Source organism: Strix uralensis, chromosome 11, assembly GCF_047716275.1.
Source record: "Strix uralensis isolate ZFMK-TIS-50842 chromosome 11, bStrUra1, whole genome shotgun sequence".
NCBI lineage: Eukaryota > Metazoa > Chordata > Aves > Strigiformes > Strigidae > Strix > Strix uralensis.
Window position 1 is genome coordinate 21,542,394 of NC_133982.1, and position 7,918 is coordinate 21,550,311.

The window sequence follows — 7,918 nt, forward strand, 5'->3', positions numbered from 1 at the left end:
CGAAACTCTTCACAGCCGCTACAAATAAAAGGAAGCAGTCGGGTTTGCTCCGCGTCTCCCGAGACAAAGAAATCTGAGTGTTTGACCTCGCTCCATCTTTCTGGGTGGTCAGGCACGGACACAAGGCCATGGGAGAGAGCTACGGTGGGTAGTGGTACATCTTAAGCCAGAGCAAGAAGTACAACAACAGCAAAACGTGACCTGTAACTAAAGGCTGCGGGAGTTGCATTGTTTGTGCTAAAAAAAAAAAAAAAAAAAAAAAAGCATTTCAGAGATGTCTTCCAGGCTTTGAAAGCATTAAATGGGCTGTGATGCACCAGATGTAAGAGCCAGCAATGACTTGCAGGAAGGAGGTAGACTGAAACAGCTCCGTGATTTACCCGCTGAGGAAGTTGCGCAACATCTTTCGCTGGAGGTTTTCAAGCACTGGTTAGGGCTGTGCCCTCCTACCCCTCAGGGTCAGCCTCGGGGCCTGCGCACAGGGAAGTGGTGAAGATGAGAAAGATTGCTGGAGGAAGGGGATGTGGCCATGAGGCGTGAGGGAGAAGGGAGAGGATGAGCTGCAGTCCAGCATTAGTAAATCGAAGCCTAAGTGGGTGACCTGCTTGCTTGAGTTGCTCACAAACTAAGTGGTTATTAGTTATTAGTGCTGAGGAAGGAGGTTCCTGCACACGATTTTCCCCCTGTGTGAATTTAAGGATAAAACCATATAAATATCTACAGGGAACATTCTCCACTGCATTATGGCAAATTTTCAGTAAGCTGTTCTGTTGCTATAAAAATCTGAATAACATTTACATACCTGTAAATAAGTAGTGTTTTAATCAATACAGATATTTTGATGATAACAAGCAAGCTTTTTTTTTCCCCAGGGACAATCTCCAGTCCATCTTTATATCAGCAACAGGCTTACGCATCCTGTAGATTTGCTAGGCTGCAAAAGTGTGTCTAACCATTTAATATGCTTAAGTAGTGAAAGATAAAGCACACCATGACACAGCTACTAATTCATATTCCCTGCAGAACTGGTATTTAAAAAAAACCGGCTAGTACATTGTCCATCTGTGTGTTTCTATTTTGGTGCTGTTGTCGGAGTAACCATGACACTTTACACCAACTACTATCTCTTCTTCCAAGTCTAACAAGATCAGGATGACAGATAAATACACATTGCTTCAATAAATCTATCAGTTCTGTGATACGTAAAGAGCTAGGGGTATGTACACGACAGTGTATTTCGGGCATGGAAGAAACATTTAATTTGAATTGTAAGTGCGTAGCTGCTCACAGGATCAGATTCCATGGTGTGTCCTGCCCTACCCAATAATAATCCCTCTCCTTGCCTTCCCCAGGAAAGCACAGCAGTTTTTATTCTGTCTGCAGCTGAAAAAAAATGGGCCAAGCAGAACTGCTGGAGTACAATTTCCTTTAAATAAAGGAAACTGCTCTCCAAAAAGTGTACGTTCGGTTTGATCTCCCCTGCCTTGATGCGTGTTTAAAGGTACTGTGTAGACATCTGTTACATTAAACACATTCCCTGCAGTCCAGCAGGACTGCGCAGGTTAGAAATACCTGCACTGAAGAGCCCTAATGTTAGCTCAGAACATGGGCAGCTCACATTCAGGACATCAATAATTCTTAGGTAATCTTTACTGGCAATTTAAGTAGTCCCTAATTTTTACCATTAGCTTTAATGTGTAACCAAAACTAAAACCAGATGACCTAGTCTCAAATTTCAACACTATGAGAAAAACTAGATGTTATTCATATATTTCCATTTCCAATCCCAGGCAGAAGAAAGATAGGTTATAAAGACATTCAGAGCCTGAAGAATGACTTTAAAAGATCCTCCTTTTTTTTTTTTTTTCCAGTTTTAAACCTGAAATTCCTTATTTGGAATGAACAATATTGTCTCTACCTATAATCAGTGTAAGATACTAAAAATCTACACCAAGAATTGCATCCTTTCTATGCCACCATAATTATTTCCATCAGAGAAAAGAAGAGCAACAACACCCTCAGAAACATCCCTTTCCCAGCCGAAACGTCAACATGAAATAAAATCTGTAACTCAGCTCAGGCATTCCTAAAGTGTCAAAGAACAGAGATGTTTAATGGAAGCTGTGAGCACATTAGTTAGAAAGTGGAAACTGAAGCTAAATAACCATTAGCACAAAAAATAAACAGCTTGAATACTATACATATATTGAAATCCTTTTCAAAGGGATAATGAAATTATCCTTTACTTCCCCCTGCCTGTTTTCCACCACATACGCACACTTCTAAACACAAATGATTGGACTTAAAAGACAGCCAAAACATCTCCCATTCCAAGGCCGTTCTCCTGAATCTCCCATTGCATTAAATGCCACTTTATGTTTTCTTCATATTTATCAGTGTGAGAGATGACTTGTAACTCCCTAAAAACAGGGCCTGAGAGAAACAGGCCCGTGAGAAGAAACAGCCTGAGAGAGATAAGGGATTGGGGGGAGCAGAGGCCCTTCGAGCTGAGGAACGTCTCAAACACTCGCAAGTTGCAAAACTATAGTCACAGCGTGGACAGTGTGGAGTTGGGAGCTGATAAGGCTGCTTGGACAGCACAGGATGTAGCTGGAGGAGGGAGCCCTGTGAAGGCAGGAGGGTTCTGCTCTGGGGCATCTTGTAAAGTTTCAAGGGCCATCTGTCCAGTGAATGGCCTTTGCTTCATTATCCACAAAATGCATATTAAAGTTGACACCTCTGAATATGCTAATAAAGATTAACAAGATCATGCTAATTCCATCATCCCATGAAGCACCTTACCCCTCCCCATACATGGGATATGTAGGTACGTGGGTCAACGTAGGGGACAGACCCAAGAAAAGTGTGTATAAATTGAGGGGGTGCAAGGAGTGAAATGAGGACAGAAAAGAGAAGACATGAAGTGAAGAAGACGGATGCATCCCTGACGAACCCAGACCATTGATCTCTATTTCTCTATTCTCTCTATCTCCCTCCTTTTCTTTTTCCCCTTTTCCCTCATTACCATTAAGTAATGCAAGGCATACTACATTGCTTGCCATAACTCATTATATACTTAGCCAATTACCAGGTATCCAATTAGTACATTGTGGGAAGTTAATAAATGTCTGTACTTTGAGACTTGTCTCACTGTTGTCCACTCCGTTAGGGATTTACGAATCTAAGTCACTTGTCTCCCTTGTCTGAGAAGGATGTGACAACCAGCCTCTCAGCTTTTGAGTAAACTTACCCCAGTCTGCGTTTTTCTGTCCCTTTCCCTATATCTCCTTATGCAATTAAATTTGTTCTTCCATTAGCTTAAGTTTGAATGACTGTATCATTCTGTTAATTTTGCATAAAATACCATAAACAGAAAATAGTTGGCTTGTTAGGTAAGCAGACTTGGAAGGGTGGCTATCAGCATTAGGTATTTAAGAGAAAACATTGCATAATTTTTAAAGGACTAAGATGGTAAAAGGGTAAAAAAGACTGCTCACTAAACAGTTATGTCCTGCAAAAATCAGTAAAGAGGGGATTTTGGGTTAAGTAATCAATACACAAGCTTCAAAGGCATGAAGGAATTTTTAATATGTTGTATTAATTTTTAAGAACTGAGAACACTGACCCAAATACTGAATGTAAATATATTTTTAAGAAATTTAGTGGGCAGTAGAGTAATAGGGCAGAATAAAGCAAATAATAAGGAAAAGGAAGTGGTTTAACAAAGAAAATTTTACCCTGTCCTATAAACTCTTTCAGTGCTTCATATTTTCACAGCTTTTTGGCTGGAGTTTGAACCAAGACAGCAAGATAATGCTGTGAAACCTCTTGATTAAAGTGACACGGGGAACACTGTTACTGAAACCTGCCCTCTCTGCGAGACATACACACATGGCAAAGATGAGGACACGTGCAACAGCCTGATGGGACCTCCTCTCTCCTGGCAAGAAAATGATCCAAAACATAGAAAGGCTGGTATTTAAGAATTATTTGTTAGTATCAACACACATCTAGCAGCTTTTCCCCATGTACTAACAGTCTTATCTGAACACCAGTAAATATCAATCTATGCAAGCTAGAGATACCCTAATTCACTGGATATTACGCAGCGGAGAAGATAAACAATTCAAATGCATTTTCAAAGGTGATGTTCAAAGTAGTTGAAAGAAACTAGTGAAAGCCTTCCTCATTATACAGCAAGGTCACATTAGCATGCATTAATGGAGGACTGTAAACCTTACTTTTGAATTATATTTTCAAGCTTATATCACACCCTTAAAGGTATTGAGTCAGGTTTTAATATTTCCTGGTGGTAGAGACAGCAAAGGTTAATGTGGGTAACAGCATTTAGAAGCATATTACTTTCACCATTAATATGCAGCTTCAGCTCATGTTGAGACTGGACTTTCAAACCTACATATGTTAGATCAATTTTTTAAAAATAGATTTCTGTCTAGAATATGTGCTGCTGTTTTGCCTGATCTACAGATCCTCAATTTCAGACAGCTCACTGTAAAGAGATTAATTACTAGTTATCAGTATAGTCTTCATTCACCTTTAGACTCAGCTCAGGTAAGTTATGTAAAATGTACATGTTTTTCTTAAGCACTAGCAAGATCAGATGCATGTAAATACACTATTTTATGTATATATATATATATATAAAATCCTGTAAACAAACACTTTTTCTAGCTCTTTGATGAAGAATCTGAAATTAGTTAGTCATCCACTTGTACGGGACAATGACAGCTTTAAAAGCACACCAAATTCTCTCTCAGTAGTTTAAATGTAGATTTTAAGTCCATTTTTTAAACTTCCAGTAAGCCAGAGCAATCATACTAATTTCAGTTTAAAAGAATGGATTATTTCCTTCCACACTGCTTAAGATGAAGGTCTAAATATGTACATATATATTAAAGCATATATATTAAAACAGTAAAAGACATCATTCAACTTTTTTTTGCCCCTGAATTAGGGTGGGCCCTTAGTAGTAATAACCTTGATTTTGTTCAGTTTGGATTTATATGCAAGTATCAGAGGCAACTTAACATTTCTTAGCATATTCTTCCCATTTACATTGTTTCAATAACAAAAAAAAAAAGAAAAAAAAAAGGTTGACTGAGTAAAGTGGTTTCAATACAGCTTTGTGACCTTGGTTTCATGACTAACTTACTGTAGAGGTCTCAACAGACACCTCAGAGTTGTTGTTCTTGTCCATCTGTTACTACTCTCTTCTAAACAGGATTAGAACTAGGTTAAGAGAAGTTCCTCCCATTTGAACTACATTTTTGGGTAACATTTTAGGGTTTTGGTCATGCTAATGGGATGCACAGGAACAAGATGTATGGAACAAGTGACAACCACAAGGTGTTCAGTAGCCAGTTGGGGCTGGGTTTAGGTGATGCAGAGGCCAAAGTATACCATGCCATGGGTGCCCTTGTACACCCCGCTCTCCCTGAAAGGGCGCAGTTTTTTATTATAACATGAGTTTGTTCATTTATAAGTTCCCAGGTGAAGACAGCAGTCCTAGCTCAGTATCAAGCACCTCAAGCTGGGAGCTTTTTTGGCACAAGAACACATACTAGTAGTGTCCCTGTCTACTCAAAGTGCTTTCACTATTTTCTTTCATGTTTCCTTTGTCTACATAGCATCGGGAGAAAGGGTAATGGAAATCTGGTGTAGCCATGGTGACTTCCTCACATCTCAGCCTGCAGAGAGTCCAAGAGAACATTACTCAAACCTCCTCAGGCACAAGGAATTCTTCACGACCTTTCAGCTCCAACCTGTCCATACTCTCCCAACACCTGCAAGTTGAATATCAGAGGTAGGTCATTTCCCTGAAGATTTGGCAGCATGGTGGACTGAAGGCAAATACCCTTTTACTACTGCTATTTTGTATTAACTCTTAAGTTTTATTAGCTTTGTGTTCCATAGAGGTAGTGTTGAGTGCAGCAGGCCTCAACATTTAGAACATCTGCAACTTCACATTCATCAGAAAAAAAAAAAAAGCGCAGTCTCATCTTTCTAACATATATGTGCCATCAGTCTGCAACTGCTGAAACCAAAGCTAGCTGTCTGGGCGGCTCCATATTTTCCGAAAACAGCTTTGTAAGCCAATGCAGGAAAAGTATGCTACCATCCATTAAAGTTACATTGGCAATCTATGTCTCAAAGTCCCAGCTTAGTCATGCATTTAAGTGCCCAGTTGCCTCCATATACCAATTATGCACTCATTATGAGTATTTTCCAACTGGTATCAACAAAGCTGTCCTGTGCATTGCAGATAACAAACATTAACATGCACATGTTCTGCTCCCTGCTTGTTCCTCATAAACGTACACCACATTGCCTCTCCATGGCTTTTAAACCTGCCTCACTTGCCTGTCTCATTTTTCTGTAGTTCCTGATCGACCCGTTAGCCGCTCTGACCACCTTTCTGCAAGTATGAAGGATTAAGCAATAACAAGGAGACTTTATGCTTTTACGTAGCAAAGTACAAAACTGACTCATTGGTGCATGTGGCGATAAGTTTAAGTAACTCCACAGCTTAAGGCTCTGTTGAGGAAATAACTGTCCAACAGGCCGGTTCCTAGAGAGAACTATTCTGTACAGGACTAGGAAATCTTTTACATATACACTGTAACCACATGAATATCAACAGGAAAACTACCCATGTAAGTAACTTGGGCCTTGTGTGACAGACAAATTACTGTGTATGAAGAAAGGGCAGTTGGTCTGCCAGAAGCCCAAGCACCAACCACTTAGAGCGTCTCCCTAGGCACACGGGGACTTCAGCTGCAGAGGCGAGCATCTAAAATTTTGCATTTCAAGCATTAACTGCTACTTTGGGTCTAAACTCTGTTGACCCAGCCCCTGCATTAAGACAGAAGAGTACATAGAAAGAGTGGTACTACAATTGCAATGAGATAAAAATGCAAGTCTCCACTTTTTAAAAATAAATAAGAAAGATTTATTCCAAGCAGCCTTTTTTTTTTTTTTAGAAAAAAATTCTATTTATGGTTACTCTTTGTTTTCTGCCCCAAAGCCAAGCTACAGTCTAATGAACCAGAAAAATTTTTATTTCAGGACTCCACACCTTTGACACTAACCCTTAGTGTGTGATTTACCCATCTTATGGATTTTAGAATTACAAGTCTACCTTTAGGAGCCATAAACTAGAAGCATAACCTAGTATACCAGAGTACTGCAAGTACTCCTTTTAATCAGCCCCACTGAAGAGTTTGTTCTCCTGAAGATACAAATGCTAGGAAGGAAGATCTAGCTTCTACCTCCTATTCCATGATGGCTCAACTTTACCTCAATAGTTTCATAGCACAGTGCCTTAAACAACTGCATTTATGCAGCATTATGAGATAGTCAGTAAAGCCTAGCATGGACATCAGAGGATAAGACAGACAGTATTTAAAATAACAGTTACTCCCCCCCACCCCTGCCTTTTTTTTTTTTTTTTTTAAGGAAGCAAACATGCAGTGCTGAGACTCTGCTGGACTACATATAAAAGACTTGATCCTGCTCAGCTTGCAAGTTATTTTACTTCCGACTACAAAAAGAAACCATAAAATGCCATCAAGTCAGAACAGTAATGTTTCATTGCCACATTGTGTTGATATAAGGTCTTCACAGCCTACAACATAGATTAAAAAGCTTGATCCTTTGGTCTTGCTGTATTTTATTTCAGTCGAGCTCAAAAAATATCAAACAAACCAACCAACCCCACAATGCAGTAATAGCTTGCACAGAGCAGACAGAAAAGACTTGATGTAAAATTGTGCTCTCTAGTGGAGAAATTCGATTTTGTGCAATAAAAGTTCAGACCATGCTGATCCATCCACTTGCCCAACAGGTTTTCAGTGCAGAGAAAATATCAAGATTTTCCACAATATGAAAAGAGTGCACG